The sequence below is a fragment of the Acanthaster planci genome, linkage group LG10, assembly GCF_054643075.1.
Source record: "Acanthaster planci isolate LZ-2023a linkage group LG10, COTS_SCS, whole genome shotgun sequence".
In the NCBI taxonomy this organism is placed as follows: Eukaryota; Metazoa; Echinodermata; class Asteroidea; order Valvatida; family Acanthasteridae; genus Acanthaster; species Acanthaster planci.
The window spans coordinates 19624761-19643821 of record NC_141786.1 but is presented as its reverse complement, the minus strand read 5'-3'; the positions used below and the strand labels follow the sequence as shown (position 1 = coordinate 19643821).

The 19061-nt window shown below is 43.5% G+C and overlaps 1 protein-coding gene across 1 annotated transcript in view; it reads left to right on the top strand.

Moving 5' to 3' along the window:
- The window catches only part of LOC147797950 (uncharacterized), a 36248-nt gene that overhangs the window by 10673 nt on the left and 6514 nt on the right, over positions 1-19061 (top strand). Inside the window, exon 7 of the mRNA XM_087142268.1 lies at positions 11361-11447. The gene's annotated coding sequence lies outside the window, so the exon portion shown is untranslated. The remainder of the gene's footprint in view (positions 1-11360; positions 11448-19061) is intronic.

The window sequence follows — 19061 nt, the reverse complement described above, 5'->3', positions numbered from 1 at the left end:
GTCATTCTGCCGACTGCTATATCTATGTTGCTCGACCCAACAGTAGACCTACCACTGCACCTGACTTCAGCGTGATGTTCGTGCCCGTTCTTTATCACAGCCTCGCTTCCACTCGTTGGATCATGGTGGAATCAAGGTCCGTTTCCCCGTTGACACTTGGGGGTCGGAACACTTTCTCCTGTCATTTATCCTCTGATAAAGATGGCCTCTTTTTTCCTTAGCTGGCTAATCTATCACTTACAGTGATGACAAAAGTACATTTAGGTCAGCTTCAATCATGTCAGCTTCTTTTTTTTTCCAATCGTGCCTTATTTACATGTCTTGCCTTATCGTCAGGTGATTGTAGCGATTTTGGCACTTGTGCATGTAGGTCTACCTCAAAATACATTTTTGATTGTGTCATGGGGATTAGATCCCGTTTTCCTTCGTTGACCGATGTGCTCCTCAACCATTGTGGAGCAGTTCTATTCACAGTAATCAATGTGTCTTAATCTCTTTGTGTTTTTTTTGCCAATAGGCCTAGCCACCCTCTTTAACTGCACGGAATATTTTTGTATTCTGCTTGGTACCGGCACATTTATTTCCTGAACTCGCTCGTTTCCTAGTTCTTTGCATCAGAACTTGACGCAGTCATGTGGGTCCCGATACACTAACATTCATGTACAGTCTCAAGACTACTTCAGGCTTGGAAGATTATTCAATCTTCTGCAGCTGTAATAGTTCTAATTCCACTGAAGCTGTTGTCATTAGTCACCTTTGCCTTACATTTGCTTAGAGCTTCAGTCTATAGGGACTCCCGTACTCAAATTTAACTCGCAGCACTGCATTTTCCTACTCGGTGGTGTCACTTCAAGTTGAACCCTCCTGTTCAAGGTCTTCCGGCAGGGTTGCTGTGTTTATTCGGTGACTTGACATGGGCAGACCATTCTTGAGTATATTTGGCTGCGCCTTTTCAGTGTGTTCCGTGCACAATCTCTAGGTGCCTTCCATACATGTATGCTCATTTCGGGTGCGTTGCGTCCTGGCGTGTTTGTGCATTTACCTTCTCAGAACTTGGCGCTCTTGCACTTTGCGGCCCCCTGTTAGAGCTGCTCCAGGAGCAGTGCACCGCATAGGATGCAAGTTTTGTCGCGCTCAGGTAGAGTGCCTTAGCTTGCACACCCTTGTTTTGAGTTATAATCACTTTCCTTGTTACAGCTCTAGCGCCGGCTCTGCCTCGCCTCCCCTACAAAGAATTCTATAGTCTTTGGGTAGGCCCCTCCTGCTCAGTGAGTTTCTTGAGCAAGGTACAAGTCCGCCATTCATGTCGCAGTGGTGCATAATGATGGACCCGCAGCATCCCCCTTTGGTTACCATTTGCCTCCCACTTTATTTCTGTGTTATGAACTGGCTGCCTTTGTACTGTACTCTAGTTACGATAGCCTTTGGATGTCTAGGTGTTATGTTAGTCTTCCTGCACTTCCCCAACATGTCCAGGTTACAGTTGTACAGGTTCATTCACAGAATATGCCCCCTTTCTATGCATTCATATTTGTTCATCAAAGTTGTTTCCTTGGCGAGCATGTTCCCACAAATTTCATTAGCACAGCTCTAGGTTTCCGTCTACTTCTCGGCTTCCATGAGATTAGACGCTACATGTTCATGTATGTGTGACCTGGGTTGACCTCTTTCTCCTTGGGTTCCCATAGTGGTTAACTTGACTGGCGCAAGTTGTACATTAGGACTTCATCTGCTTGTAATTCTTAGGCATGGTCAACTGTATAGTTAGGTTGCTTAAGGCAGGTTTTTTATTACCTTCGTGAGTCTTGGTTGTCATCGTCCCATTTCATGCCATACATTCCATAAAACACCTGCATACAAGATGCATGTAGCACAGGTAGTTTAGGGTTCCTTGTGATCAGTGTTGGAATCAACAGTGCCCATACAACAGCACAGTCTATAATAGGTACTTCGTAAAGGCCCGAGCCTTCCTTACTGGTTTATTTTTGGACAGCCATTCACTAAACTACTCAGCGTACTTTATACAATGTTAACCCTCCTTTGGTTTTACAGCACCAATATGCACGAGTGCCCACAGTCACTCTTGTGCATGTATTTTCTACATGAAACACAAACATGCACAGGTTCAGTGTGTACACAGTTGGTTGCCAGCACAAAATGACCCAGGGTCTTTTGTGCAGTCCTCTTCACGGCATTTGGTTTACTGCACATCGATGCACATGAAACAGTGAAGCCAGTTGTTGGGCAGCACAAAGGTGCAATCTGATATTCCTGTGAGGGACTGTTGGTGCAGTACACAACACAACACAGCTGTGCTTCTTTGAGGTGTTTACCAAGTGACCTAAAGAGTGACTTCCGCTGGGGGGGTTGGCCATATCAAAGTTAGCCACCTTCTTGAGATGATGACCACACACATTTTCTTAACAGCCTGGGTGCCATCTCAGTTGGCCTCCTTGCCCTTCCAGTATTCTGTGAGGTTGTATTTGAGGTGCAGTGGTCTTTTCCCTTCTACATCTATGGCTCTAGCCTGTTGTTCCGTTTGATAACAAGTTCTGCCTGACCACGTTATTTGAGGCCCTCCACCTTTAGACCGCAGACAGGATGGACCTTTGTCATTTTGGTATTGCTTCTCCCTTCAAGCCACCCACTGGTCAGAGGAAGACTTCTTCCATTGGGGCCTCACCACAGGGCAACTTCATTCCCAAAGATTGATCCCTTCATTTGTTGCTCAATCTCAGTTAGGGAAACTTGTGCCATTTGTTTGTTAGAGACAGAGGTTTTAGGGATGTCCAATAGTTTTATCCCTTCATCTTTGCTCAACCTCAGTGAGGGGAATTCAGTAAGGGGTGCTTCCAGTCATTTGTGGGAAACAGTGTTATCAAGGATGTTCCACAGTTTGATCCCTTCATTTTTGCTCAACCTCAGTGAGGGGAATTCATGCCTTCACCTCCCCTTTCTGTTGTAATGAATTTGTCAAGTTACTCATGACAGAGAGAATTATCCAGAATTCTCGCTTTGCTTCATTTTGGCCACAACAGCCTTTGTTCCCTTGTCTCATAGGCCTACATGCATAATTTATTCATTCTCCAGTCAGGCTCCTCAACTGCTGAGACCTCCTGAACCAACCTTAGTCTCCAATGGCTCATCTGGATAGAGCCTCCCTTCATTTGTGTGCTTGGATGCTGTCATAGTCTCCCTCAGAGTGACTGAACTTTGGGAAGTAGATTCTGCCTAGGTAGCTCAACACTGTTGGAGCCCTTCAGGCAGGCTTATGGTAGCTGTCTTCTCCACTTTCTGAAGTAGTACAAGACGACGGCTATTGATCCCCATTCTTCCGCTTCACCCATCATCGGGGTTTTTCCCTACAAACATTGAGGGGGATCAGGGTATCATTGTATCCCAAGTCTCACATTGGCTCGTATGCTTCATCAACCAACCTTTAAAGCGGTATTTTTGATGGCTGCCCGAACAATATCATGAGGAGGGCAATTCCGTGCCCAGTGCACAGAACCAGTCCACCTTTACCGGCAACCCAGAGGCATATGCCTCAGTAACATCGGGTTTCTTTCCACAGATCATTTAACCGGTTACTTTTCCTTAGAAATATGTACTTTCATCCCAAGGTTGACAGTGATTTCAACAATGGCGGGGGGTTTATGGTGGTGCCCCGTTCAAGAGCTTCCACACATTTTTTCACTCGTTTGCCGGTGACATCAAGAAGATGTTCATCACGACCGTCCAACTACGTTGCCCGGCCTCTGTGACCACGATTGCTCAAATGAGATCGGAGGCAATAATACGTGTAAGCCCTCTCGATATTGAGGATCGAAATCAGGTGCCCAGGAGACAAGCAGCTTTAAGATCCTCTGCCCACCAGCTTGGAGTTCCTGTTTCAGGCGTAATGAAAACGACCTGCAGGGAGAATTTAATCACCTTCAGTTCATGATACCTGAAGGATGTGGTTCAAGCAGAGGGTGTCGTGAGCAGGAAAACCCTCAAGCAGGTCAACCGATCAGCAGCCTCTACACCCCAGAAAGCTACCATTTCTCACAACCAGATAAGCAGCTTCTGGGTGTGTCTAAACAACCTTTTTCATATTTGAATGGACTCAGTTTAGACCTTCGTTACCCTGCCTGTCCCTTCCCACCCAAATTGTTACTTAACGGTGCTACTCTTCAAATGTAGGTAAACATAGGTGAGATGTTTTCTGTAATGGAATTCCCAAAATCAAATGGGATTTTCCATTCCATAGTAAGAAAACACTCACCTCTGTTTACCATCCGTCCCTATTCCAAATAAATAAAATCAAGAAACCTAAAAAAAACAAAACAAAACAAAATAATAGAATGAGTCTTAGTGCTGTGCAGCCTTTTATGGAGGGGACATGCAGTGGGCGTGGAGGGTGTGACTTGGGCGACCTTTTTCAGCGAGGTTTGATGCGCATGGGCGCTGATATGCAAATGTAGATAAACAGAGGTAAGTGTTTTCTTACTAGAATGGAAAATCCCGTTGGATTTTGGGAATACTAAGATAATGCACCATTCAGTGCAGTGGCACTATGAATGCAGTAGGGCACTTAAAACCTGCATTGATTATTCTGGGGATGTTTTCAGTTTTCTCCAATCTCTCCATTGAAGTTGCATGTAGATAGGGTGAGAATTGGCACTTTTACGAGACATGGAAGACGTTACAGGTGGGAACCTACATCAAGATGAGAAAAAGGAAATTGGCATTCCTTGGAAAATGAATACTCAACGTTTGTGGTGAAATGGTATGATTGTATGTTCAGTTTTCCAGCATGGTCCATCGTCAGACCCTCATGTTGACCCACGTTCACTGGCTCTCTGTGCACAAATTCCCCCAATCATGTTCAGCTTTCCAGCGTGGTCCGTGGTTAGACCTTCATGTTGACCCACATTCACTGGCTCTCTGTACACACCTTCCCCCTTAATCATGTTCAGCTTTCCAGCGTGGTCCGTGGTTAGACCCTCATGTTGACCCATATTCACTAGCGCTCTGCCATACCTGCCAACTAGTACGATTTTGGCGTATTTTGTACAAAAAATTAATGAAAATACTACTGTATGTTTTTATCACCACAAAATACGAATTTTGATAATTTTGACATGGACAGAAAACAAGAGGGTGCTGTGTGAAATCGAAGCTAAAATAGCTAAAGTGGTTGCAAGCAGGACTAAGTCACATGTCACGCAGTTTGATATTGTGAACTTGTAAAGTAGAGCATTCGTGAGTGGTGTACGCAATGTACACATGTCCCTGGTAGCGCGCGTATCGACCAATCGGAACGTTGCATACGAAACCGATCGGCATGCATTTTGGAGTGTACCTTCATGTGCATGCAAAAAAATTCCCAACGTAATTGTAAAAACTGCGTGAATGAAGATGGCTTCAACTTCTAAAAAGGACACCCCAAAACGGAAGCAATCTTTCAAAAGGGAATATACAGAGAAATTTGAATTCGTATTAACTTCCCAGAGAGGTAAACATTACGCTCACTGCACTTTGTGTAGTTCTGACTTCAGTATTGCGCATAGTGGGAGTTATGATGTATCTCGCCACATCGAAAGCAGTAAACACTGTGACATCGGTGACACCATGCTGAAACAAAGAATGCGACCCACAGCATTGGAAGGTTCATCTCTTCTGAAGATTTAAGCACCATCGGAGCCGAGACCCTTTGGACAGATTACATAGTTTTGCACAATCTGCCATTCGCATCGTCGGATGATTTCCAGACAGCAAAATTGCATCCCAGTTTGCTTGTCGTGGACAAAAACTACTGCTATTGCATGACCCCAAGGTGAACAGACTAAAGGTGAGTAACTCACATAACTGTTATTTGTTTTAGCATTTGGAATTATGAGTCCGGGAAAATTAGGCCTAAAAAAATTGTTGGGTTGGCATACATGTAGGCCTAATGGGTCACAGACAGATAGGGTGCGTCGGTTGCTAAATTTTTTTTTCAAATTTTTTTATGTCCAATTTTTTATGCAATGCAGTCACTTTTAGTACACAATAAACACATAAAAACAAAAACAAAAGCCAAAAAATTCTGGGGTCGGCAATAATTTTTAGGGTCGGGCAGTTACAGAACGTTTTTTTTAAAAAAGCCATAAAAACACTAGGTTGGCGATATTTTTTAGGGTAGGTCGGGTTACGCCAACTCAATTTTTTTTGTAGGGTTTACTTGCCATGCATGCAAGTTTGTGATTTTTTTTTTTTTAATTTTAATTCAGTGCCATGCAATGATGATGCATGATTGATGATGTAGCTGTAGCCTAGGCCTTTTGGGGGGGGCCAACATTTCTATTTCAGTCAATCAATTAAAATTGATGCCTAAATGCATAATGGATGAATGTTCAAAATGTTGATGGGTTTGTAAATCATGTAAAAGCATGAATCAATCTGAAGTGCCCATTGGAATTCCAGTACATATATATGAAGATAGGATTGTGTCATTTCTGTGTCTAATTAAATGACCTCTTGCAGTTACGACATGCACCTGCTTAGGCATCATAATCTGTTTGCACTTTTTAACTTATTGTCTCGTGAGATTTTTCTTACATATCCTCGTTTGAGGTGTAGCTGTGTTACTTTATTTGGTTTTTTTAATTTTGATCCTCAAACCTTGTGCTTTGTGCATTGTCATTTCTGCGCTCAGTTAATCAAAATGAGTTTCAGTAATGACCACTGAGGTCACATTTTGCCAATTGAACTCATCGAAAATATTGCTAAAAGCTTATTGCATTTTCCTGTATCTTTTATTTTTTCCCCAGATGATATCAAACAGGAACTGAGACAAATACCTTTCTCCTTGTCAACGGATGGTAGCTTTGATAGCCCTTACAAAAATCTCCCATGACATTTTCCCATGGGAACACCCTAGCATTTTCCCATGGGATTTTCCCATGGGTTCCCAAGGAGGATTTGGACCCCATGTACCCCATGGTGCAAGTCCCCATGGATTTTCCCATGCAGAAATGTTGTTTACCCCATGCCAACCCATGGTGTCTCACCCCATGCCGACCCATTGTGTTTCACCCCATGCCGACACATGGTGTTTCACCCCATGCCGACACATGGTGTTTCACCCCATGCCGACACACGGTGTTTCACCCCATGCCAACACACGGTGTTTCACCCCATGGTGTTTCACACAAGTACATACGCATGTATTCCATCGCATTGTATCTACATCCAGTGAATCCAGTGGCACCTTGCACATGTATTAGGAAATCCACATACATTCTCTAAATTTGAAGCAAATAATTAACATTTTTTGAAACAGGACAGTTACCTTTCCAATTCTTTAATCGATGTATTCTGCATATACTTTGAAACACTAGCTGCCCTTGTTAATACATTTCGTGAACTCTTTATAAAGGCCATATACAGGTTCTAACAAAGAATATGTAACAGTGAAACAATCTCAGCACCCCTAGGGGTGCTGAAGAACAGCTATATCCAGTCGTTGTTTGCTACTTTGATGAAACAGCGAATAAAGTTGTGGGTGTGTTACTGGACATCGCTCTACTGAAGAAAGGTCAACAGGGGAAAACATCTTTTAACTACTCAACAAAGCCTTGCAAGAAAAGCAGATCCTATGGAAGAATTGCATTTGCTTCTCCGCCAACAACGTATCTGTGATGATGGGCATTCATGCAGGTGTAGCAGCATTGGTGAGGAAGGAGAATCCAGATAGCTTTGTTCTTGGATGCCCCTGCCACTGTCTTCACTTGGCAGCAGAAAAAAAGAAGCTTCCACTTTGCCCTTCACTCCAGTTGATGTATTGATCTCCATCTACTATTATTTGGAGAAGTCGTCCCAGTGCCACAAAGAACTGTGTTAAAATGTTGAGATTTTGTGAACAGGTTTCCAGAAAGGTGTAGTGGTCAATGAGTCAAACACCAGATGTTCACCAAGGCCAGTTGACCCATTGATAAAACTTGGTTAGCTCCTTGGAATGTGAGGGCGGAGGCCAGTGCATCCACAGTTTTCCTTGTTTCATGGAATAATATTTCTTTGAAATGAAGGGATGAAACTTTATTAAGTAATTGATATAAGTCATGGGTTTACATCATTTGGTTTTATTCTGATTGATCAATGGAATTAGTCATTAATTTAGAGCAGGGTGATGTAACCTCACTGCATAATGTACTTGTGACTTATATTCAGTAACTATGTTAATATAGTTGATTTGTAGAGTGTAAAAACCCTGAAAGTGTGTTTAGAAATCGAGTTGGAACTTTGCGAGCAGAGAGCTAAAGTCTGATGAGACCAGCTTTGAGCCAGTGAGGTGTTTTCATGTTGAGAAAATACTTGCTTTGTGAAGTATTTTGCTGCAGTGAAATACTTGTTAACAAACAGTTTTCCTCACCAACTCCCTGTTTGACTGTGAGGAGCCTTGCATGAGGCGAAGTTTTAAAAATAAAAGAAACCCGTATTCTTCATCAACTTCTGTTTGTCAACAAAGACATCTTTTAAGTCTGAATTGTCCGTGCAACTGGGCCAGGACAATTGCTTTGAGTTCGGATACTGAGACTCAAAATTCAGCGCTACTAAAAACATCTTGAGTCAGTTAAGGAGTGGAGGTTGTTACAAAGTGAAAGGAGTGCAGAGCCTGTGTGGCACAGCAAATCACAAGATATTGAAAAGTGTGCACCCGATGGCTCTCCCTTGAGAAAGCTTTGAAAAGACTATTGGAACAGTGGCCTGCATTGCTAGAATAATTCAAGCAGGAAGCTGGTCATGGGTCAGTGAAAAGAAAGAATGAGAACGATTCAAATCAACTGAAATTGAAGCAAACCAAAGAGAGTAAAAGCGTTACAACAGCATCATGCGCTGGAAAGAGCTCCAGAGTTCACAGTTCACAGAGCAGCAGCAATGGTTTTGCCAGGGCAATCGATGCCTACACAATCCCCAAGAAGAAACCTACATCAACTCCCATGGCCAAGAGTACAGCTGCAGTCCTAGGAAAGAAAGCAGCTCCCCTCAAGAGAACAGCAAAGCAAAGCACCACATCAACCACTACCAAACCAACTGGTAATGCAGCCTCAATGCCCAAAGTCTGACAAGAGTGCAACCACAAAAGCTGCAAACATTCATGCAACACCTCTGGATGACTGCAATAGACTTTATTGTTTGTTTTTAAAAAAACACCACTCTTCACCCATCTGAATTTAAAATTTCAGAGAGATGAACCAATGATACAAGTGCTTCATGAGAAACTGAATGGTTTTCTCAAAGATGTTATGCTGAGATTTGTGAGACCAGTCATCCTCAAACCTTTATCAGACCTGAAGGAATGCCAGTACAAGGATCCAAACAACCAAAAAGCAAATGCAGACCTAATCCTAGGTCAGGAAATTAGAGGCTTCATTAGTAGTCACCAGTTCACATCAAGTCAACTGGAGGAGTTCTACGGGTCTGTCAGAAAGTATTTCACAACCGTCTGTGAATACGTCATCAGAGCATTCCCTTTGAATGATGAGATGTTGAAACATGCAGAGGTGGCAAATTTCAACAAACAACTTGCAGTAGGCTTCTCTTCCGTGCTGTATTTTGTGAAGAGATTTTATATCATAGGGGACAAACTTGACCAGTTGGAGATAGAGTTTGCAAACTACCAGGTTGATGGGGAACTGGACTCATTGTTGGAGAAAAGGGCAGATGAAAGTTGGCTTGATATTTTCCATATCAAGGACAAAGCAACCATCCAAATCAAGTATCAACACCTGTCAAAGCTGGTTCTCACAATACTGTCCATCTCCCACAGCAATGCTGAAGATGAAAGAATTTTCAGCATAGTGCGCAAAAATGCGACCGACTCAAGATCCAGCCTAAGCACTGCAGTCCTGTCAGACTCTCTCACAAACAAAATATACACCCAAGCCACAGCCAAGCCATGGCAGCAACGTGCACACCAAAATGAACTGTTGCGTAAATGCAAGAAAGCAACTGCTGTGAGCAACACCAGGAAATTATAAGGTCCATTTAAGCATGCACGAGTTAGTATTAAAGTTCAAATAGTATGTAGTCCCACACAGGTACTTGCAAGCTTGTCTTTCCTGTTTGTTTGGGAAAATACACATTTTTATTGAAAAATACACATTTTGAAACCTTCAAATACACTTTTGCGATTCTAAAGGTGGCAGGTCTGCTCACTTTCCCCCAATCATGTTCAGCTTTCCAGCATGGTCCATGGTTAGACCCTAATGTTGACCCCCGTTCGCTGGCTTTCTGTGCACACCTTCCCCCCTAATCATGTTCAGCTTTCCAGCATGGTCCATGGTTAGACCCTCATATTGTCCCATGTTCACTGACTGTCCGTGTACACCTGCCCCCCCACCCCCCGCTAATCATGTTTAAGTTGTCAAGTGTTCACTGTGGCACTGACCCCTGCCGTTTATTTTGTCTTGTTAAAGTAAAGTGTACATGTACTAGAAAGCACTCTACTGCTAAAAACTGGGGCCTAGCTTCATAGACCTCTCTCACAGGGCAGTCAGTTTACTTTTCTACCATTTAAAACAATGTAACCAAATTGAGGCTGAAAGGAAAAACTGGTCTGTTCCCTTTTATCAATATGTCAAGTGGGTGAAAAGGGAACAAGACAGATATGGCAGCCTTGTCAAAAGGCCTAAGGAGCTGCTTTAAAGTTGTAATTTACTACGGTAGAAATTAAAGTTTACTAACCTTTCTAATGGTAATACACACAGAGAGTTTTTCATTGTTATGGCACTGATGAGTTGAGCAAATTTTCCATCAGAGAAACAGTAAGTGTGCCATTTACCGTGCTTACTGCTTATGGACTCCATGAAATGTGCACAACATCAGTTTCTGCAATTGTGCGGTTTAAATGACTTATAAGATGACCTGTAGACGGTCTTGCATTTAACTTTTTTATAAATCTTTGACTTCCTTGCCTGATTGCACACTTCCTTGTTGAGGCATTGTGGTTTCTCTGTGCACACCCTCCCCCCCTCTGGAGGCATCATGGGTTCTCTGTGCACACCCTCCCCCCTCTGGAGGCATCGTAGGTTCTCTCTGCACACCCTTCCCCCTGTAGAGGCACCGTGTGTTGGGGTAATTGATTGATCTCTACAATTGCAGGATTGTGCTTCACTATCAATACCTCCATCCTGCACAGAAACTCTTGATCCTGTTCCTATCCCCATTGAAAATAAATAGTAGCAGCATGGTGCTTTCTTTCTTATTCTTTTTTTTCTTTTCTAATCTTTTCTCTTTTCTTTATACTCTTTATCATTTGGTTGACATTTATCAAACTTGTCTTTAGGCGTAACCACCTTAACACAGATTTACCTTTTTCTTTTTCTCATCAGAATTCACTGGTTTTGTCTTCTATAGTTCCTTTCACCAGCAAACCATCTCAAGAATGACCGTCCAGGTGATCTGACCTATATGTTGATGTAAGTATCCCATTGAAATGGCCTAAATAGCTCCATCTAATATGCTGTTATTATAGAAAGGGTGAAATGTCTTGTTCATGGATACAGGCACAAACCAGCTGTTGAACTTGAACATTTGCAAAAACATTGAGGAAAAAATAGCGTTCGAAAACAGTGTGAAAATTTTGCAAAAGCAGTGTGACAGGTTCCGAGAATTATTCAGAAACTTGCGAAAATGAGAAAATTTGTGCAGCGAAAATGCTCCACACTTGCCACACGCGCATGCCTATTATGCAGTGATGAGTCCATTACACAGGCTGTGCTGCGCTTGGGGCCAGTCGAGGCCTACTCACCACGTGGAGTGTGCTTATGTAGTCTAGTAGCGATTTCCTCAGCCGAGCTGTCCGGTCCATGCAGCGTGATCGCGGGGATGTACTCACTACAGCGACCCGCGCTTGCGTGGCGCAGTTGTTTTCTTGGATTACCATAGATAAACACTCGTTAATGTCGGAAAATAATTTTTTGAAAAGTTGTCTGGATTTTGAGTAATTAAACGGGAGTCCCTGAGTCTTGAAGTCGGCACACAAAAAAATCAACATTGAAATACTACATTTAGGTTTCTTTCAATGGATAAATAAAATCAACTACTTAAATTGTACGTGTATCTTCATGTAGCAAATCTCGTCTTTTCGCCGATTGTGTTCGGTGTGGCATATCGGGTCTGTTTTCACTTGGGTTTCTAATGACATGTCACTTTCTGTGGTCACATGGTTATTGGAAAAAGTCAGCGATTGGACTGTCCATGAATGGGCATGCAGTAGCAGTCAGGATGTAGCGGTAGGTGTAGATGCAGTTTGTGCTTCACGATGCAGGTGCAGCATGCACGAGGTCCCGTGGCTGTTTTTGAAGAGATTTGGTGATATTTTTTGATTAGCGTCTAGATAACCGGATAAAAGGCATTTATTCGAAATCACGGTACATACATCTGCCAATACATGTAAATGCAAGTCACATACATGACGACATGTGGATACATATGCATGTATCTGTACATGTGCACATATTCGGTGCACATGTTGAGCATCCATCCAAGTGGGTTAAGAGGGCGCTATAACGGGAATCTACTGTCATTCAGCTGTTCAGTGTTCAGTGTTGGTCCCCAACCTCCACCGTAGCCAGCTTTGATTTCGCCTGTCACATTGTATTTTGCTCAAAACCGAGAAACATACTGCATTGAAATTATAATGCTGTCTTCCTCAAGTAATCTGAATATTCCTGAGAATTGAAGAACTTTTCTCTCAGACTGATTTTCCTCTACTTTCCATATTCAGAGATGCGCATGTTTGAAACCACAGAGATCAAAAACTTCCTGATGTAAACATGTACGTGCACAAATACTACTTAATGAAGAAAGCTTACAAAATTATTTCCCCACTGCAAGAGAAAATCTGTAAAATGTTTTTCCCACTTGTGAGAAAAAGTGTGAAAATCTTTTCTCACTTGTGGGAAAATCTGTGAAAATCTTTTCCCACTTGTGGGAAAATCTATGAAAATCTTTTTGTATTTGTGGGGAAAAGTGTGAAAATCTTTTCCCACTTTTGGCCAGCTTTTTCACAATTTGTGAAATGAAAAGGATTTCCCTGGGCAGAGAAAAAATGTGAAAAAATTTTTCCATTTTGGTGTTAACTTTCAATCGCAATGTACTGTGGCTCTACTCTCAGCAACATGAACCAGCAGGTGGACTTGAGCCTCTAACCATCCAGGCTTGAGTGACCAATCCTAGCTCTAGCCTCAGCAGCATGAACCAGCAGGTGAACATGAGCCTCTAACCATCCCGGCTTGAGTGACCAATCCTAGCTCTAGTCTCAGCAGCATGAACCAGCAGATGAACTTGAGCCTCTAACCATCCAGGCTTGAATGACCAATCCAGCCTCAGCAACGTGAACCAGCAGATGAACTTGAGCCTCTAATCATGCTACTTGAATGACCAATTGTACAGTACCGGTCAGAATTTTAGCTGTCACTCTAACACGATAAGTGATGAACCTGGCACTCTGTTCAACTACACGCTTTGCAGTTTTTACCTTGCATTGCTGGTCCAAAGCATGATAAGCCTGACCCCAGATCGACCTCATTATCTCGGCAGGGCTTGTGACCGCAGACGGCAGAGGTGACTGACAAACTGCACACACAGAGCCGTTGCTCCAGCTTTGTGCATGTACATGCACAAATGTACACTGTATGGCAGCGCACTGGCTGTAGTGCCTGGCTGACAAGATGACCGTCTTAAAATATCGAAATATGTATGATACAGCCTTTTTCTTTTAGTTTTGGATTGCGAAGTTGTTCAGTCGGATTACATCTGGAAAATGTCCAATTTCATTGAAACTGGCCAATAGTGCACTGTGTGTGTTTAGATACTTTTTCCGAAATGTAAGCTTTGAATTTTAAACTCATGGGATCGACTGGAGTGGCGACAACGCTTTTCCTGCCAATTCTAATGCTAGATTGGTTTGAGCAATTCCTGATTGCATGAGAAACTTTTTTCACAAATAAATAGTAACCACAAAAGAAGTCCATTCCTCAGCCAGAACTACTATAACAAGCTGATTTTACAATGAAGTATTTCTTAATTTATGGAAATTGAGTTGATGTATAAGAATTCCAGTAAATTAAAAAAATACTGAACTTGCATAAATTTTAACTTGAATTTTTTATTTGCTGTCATGCCAATAACAGATGTACTGCCGCAACCGTGCTGCGATCATGCCACTACTAAGCATTCACGAAACTACAACCACTCCAGTGCTTTCATCCCAACCACCAATCAAAAACTGAAATGAGTGTATTGCATATATTTATTTCAATACAGCGACAACATATGCAAAGCTACAGCCCTTTCACGTCACACATACGCATATTTATGAAGTTGTGGATTGGGAGATGCTATCTGGGCGCAAGCCGGGTATGGTCATGAATAATACAACATATGACGTAGAAGAAGTCGGGCCAGAAGTATCAGACGATGCCAGCATGAGGTGTCTCCACAGCATGGGTGTGCCTGCATGCACGTCGTTCCTCCTGTTTGCAGACCTAAGCCTCTTGAACCCGTTCTGCCCCTTGTTGGACTAAGGCCCACCATGTCTGATGATCTTGGGTTAGACGTTCCCAATCTGCTGGGAGACCGGCAGCGCTAATGTTGCGTTTCAACATGTCTTTGTAGCGAAGCAAGGGTCGTCCACGATTTCACTTCCCCAGAGAGAGTTCGCCGTATAGAAGGGCCTTAGGGATGCGGTCATCAGACTTACGTAGGACGTGACCAGCCCAATGAAGCTGCATTTGGGCCAGAATGGATTCAATGGAAGGCATGTTGACTCGTTTTAGAACTTCAGCATTAGTGATCTTATCCCTCCAGAAGACACCCATGATTGTACGAAGCTGCCTTAGCTGGAAAGCAGAGAGCCTGGTTATGTGCTTTCTGTAGAGTGTCTAGGTTTTGGCCGAGTAAAGCAATGCGCTCAAATTCCGTCTGCACCAGGGGCTTTTCCAGCACTGGTGTTCTTGACTGCCTTGACGAGTTCCTCCAAAGACAGGGGGACATCAAGCTCATTATGCATAGGGTTGGCTTTTATTCTGTCAATCACTGCCTCATCAGCACAAGATGGCTGATTAAGTAGTGTTTGGAAGTGTTCCTTCCACCGACACAGGATGTTGTCAGGTGACGTGAACTAATGTTCACCGTCTGCGCTCAGGACAGGAGTCGTACCTATCTGCGACGACTCATAGATCGTTTTAAGGCAGTCATAGAAGGCCTTGGTGTTGTTGGTGTCTGCGAAGGTTTGCAGCTCATCAGCCTTTCTCAACCACCAGTTGTTTTTCATAGCACGAATTGCTGCTTGAACTTTTGCCTTAGTTTCCCTCAACTTGGTGGTGGTGCTGCATGTAGCTCTGCCAGAAAATATTTGTTGTCCTTACAGCAGCAAACAAAGGGCTGATTGTGATGTCATTTTCGTCAAACCAATCTTCATGTTTACGTTTACGGAAACCAAATACTTCTTTAGCCACATCATAGGCTGTTGAGCTCAGTTCTTCCCACTGAGCATCGCAGGACTTGTAAGGACCCACAAGTTTCTGCACATTCCTTATGAGAGAGTCTGAGAGCTGAGCACCATTTGCCAGCAACGTAGCTTGAGAGGTATCCAAATGCCGTTGTTGGTCCCTTTTTGCACCGGAGCGGTAGGTTTTCCTGACATTTAGGAGTCATCTCAAATTGTGGGGAGAGTGAATACTTTCCCCACAATTTACCCGCAAGTAGCAGTTTATTTATTGAGGGGAAGTTGTGGAGAAATTTTGCATTAGTAGATTACTTACTATGAAGGACTGTTTGCAATACCAGTGGGCTTGTAATAGGTGGTTACTGTTTTAAGTGGTTTGCGGTTTCCAGAGACTGACCTTGGGTCACTCAACACACCATGATTTTTTGTCATGTGTTCAATACCTGTTGTAGACTGAATCAGATGGTTGTTTGGAAAAACTTACAGACTTTGTCAGTCCCTCTGTTTATTTTGCTTCATTTGCTTGTTAAATGTTCAAGTTGTGTTACCTCTGCCCTTTGTTATACATGTACCTCCATATCCATTGACTTCTGAATTCAAAACTGGAAGTGTTTACTATGATATTTTTAAAGGTTCCCTCGCCAGAATTGTCCAATCATGATTTTACGTAATAACAGATTTTCTGTATTTCCCATCAAGAGATAATAAAATACAAAGCAACAATATGGTTTAGCTTTCCGTAAATACGCCATAATTTTTTTGGCTAAGAAAAAAGATATTACGGAAAGATTTATTGAAATACAGGGCCAGTACCCAATCTTTTCTCGTTAGTGTCTTTTGTGCAGTAACATTGCCGTTCCTGACAGTCTTTCAAAGCAAGTTCACTCTTTCGATCACAGTAATGGAGCCCCACCAGATGCAATAGTCCGGCAAGGGTTATTAAGATGAGCAGGCTTTGTTTACCCCACCATGGGAATCCTCTGAATGAGACAGGCAGTGCTATCTCTAAAAACAGCTGCCTGGTCGCACAGACAGGACCGAGAGCCGACTCTGCTTGTGGCCGATGAGCACACGACCATCACGTCTGGGCCGCCCACATGCAGGAGTCTACCTAACAGCTTCCAGCTGCTCAAGCGGTTTTAAACAAGGTTTTAAACAGGGTCGGCACAAGAAGCCAAGCAGAAGGAGTTTGATTAGGAGAGGCTTTTTGAAATGCAGGCCGTATGGGATAGGAGGATAGCTCATTTTCCTCCTACCATCCCAACCATCCTAATCCTTTGACCCCAACTGTATGAAACATATGACGTAACATAGATAAAACATGTACTGTACGGGTAGGCTCCTGTATCTGACTTGCTCTGTTTGTACTCCACATGCGCCCACAATTTCATGCATACTATTTCTTTTTCTCAAATGTACCTGACTTGCACCCGTTTGTTCTCCACAAGGGCCCACAATTTTATACTTAGTATTTCTTTTTCTTAAATGTACTTAACTTGCACCCATATATACTCCACATGCACCCATTATTTCATACTTAGGTTTTTTAAATTGTGGGCACATGTGGAGTACAAACAGGCACAAAAAGTCAGGCACATTTTGATAAAAAATATTAAGCATGAAACTGTGAGGGTGTGTGGAGTACAAACGGGCACAAGTCAGGTATATGTGTGTGGTAGTGGTCCTTCGGATTCAAAGAAGACATCATCGTTTTAAAGCAACTCGAACTCAAAGGTGGCTGCGCAATCTGAAGCTGGATGCGCAAAGTTTGGGACAGTGGGGGCACTGCAAGTCAGTCATTGTCATCAGCCGGCTGTCTCGCTGGTGGCATTTTCCCTTGCTACAATCACATTTTGTTGACAGGCCTCCTCGAACCTGGAGCTAGCCTTGTGCACAAGCGATTGCCATAGTGATCTGTTGCTGGTTTGAGACTCAAGGTCCTTAGGGTGTATTTCGCACATCTGAAGGTTATATTTGACACAGTCTTTGAACCTCTTCTTGGACCGGCCCTGCTTTGTTTGCCACACACCAATTCACCGTACAGCAGGTGTCTTGGCATCCGGTGCTCCTCCATGTGAATGACGTGCTCCACCCATCTCAGTTGGGCCTTGATTAGCACTGATTCTGTTTCAAGCGGTCATGCCACTGGATACAAGGGATGGAGCGGAGAGCACGCATGTAAAAGCTCTTTAGCTTTTTGATGTGCCTGCAATATAGTGTCCATGATTCACATCCATAGAGGAGCGAGGGGAGAACGACGGCATTGTAAACTTTGAATTTGTTCATCAGGCACACGTTGTGCTGGTTCAGGACTCTGTTGGGGAGTCTCCCTAGCACTTGGCTTGTTTTCCTGATGCAGGTGTTAATCTCCTTGTCAAATAGGACCGGTGCCAAGACGCAGCCCTGTTGCTGATTGCAAACTCCTTGGTCGCTTCGCCACTAGTGAGGACCTGACCAGTCATGCCGTCGTGAAAGAGCCATATCACTTTGATGAACTTCTTTGGGCATCCGATTCGTTCAAGCACAGTCCAGAGAGCTTCTCTGTTGACCTTGTCAAATGCCTTGGCCAAGTCAATGAACAACGTGTAGAAGGGTATGTTGTGTTCCGTACACTGTCTTGTAATTGTCTCACAGCAAATATAATGTCCACCGTGCTTCTGGCATGTCTAAAGCTGCACTGTGCTTGGGAGAGAGTTCGCTCAGAGACCGTGACCAGTCTGTTGAGGATGACCGGTGGAAAGATGTTCCTGACAATAGAGGGAGCTGAAGAACTTCTCGGCATTATGGGTGTCAGCTTACAACTAGACTTCTTCAGCTTTCGCCTGCCACCACTTGTCCTGCATCTCTCGCAGCTCAGTCTGCACCTTAACAGGGAGTGATTTGAGGTGCGATCGTTCTGCCATTCGGAGTAGGCTTTGTTCTTGGAAGAGAGGGCCATTTGGATGTTCTGATTGTTTTCATCAAACTAGTCTTAGTGAGTCCTTGCTTTCAGGCCAAGCACCTCCTCCTCCTGCTGGGCTGTGGCATGCCATGAATGGAGGTCTTTGTCCAGCAGCAGGCCCTATTGAACCAGCAGCTGGTATGGTATGGTATGCACTAATCCTCACACAATGTTGCGGTGTCGCTGTCCTCCGTAGCGAAGAGGTTAAGGTGGACTATTTCCCCATGCTATCACTGTTAGAGGGTAGGCCCTCTTGGAATTTCTTGTCAAGAGTCTGTTAGAACTTGGAGAGGTAGGACACATTCTTCAGCTTGGCTGTGTTGAAGGAGGCTCTGATTTTCTTGGGTTTGTTTCTGTGTGGCAGTGGGATGTGCAGGTTTAGGACCGATCCGTCTGGACTGGTCCGTCCAACACGCAGCTCCTCTTGTGGCGCAGACTTCCCTGATGTCACAATGGCGTACAATGACTAAGTCTATCATGTGCCAGTGTTTTAACCTCGGGACTGACACTCACCAAACACCTGTTGCCACCGCCACTCGCCTATCATTGCAAGACTTTGAGAGGGATGGCAGATCAATGATGATTTGCATAACGGACCCGTGTAAGTGTTTTATAGTGGGAGAATCATTGCACAGGGGT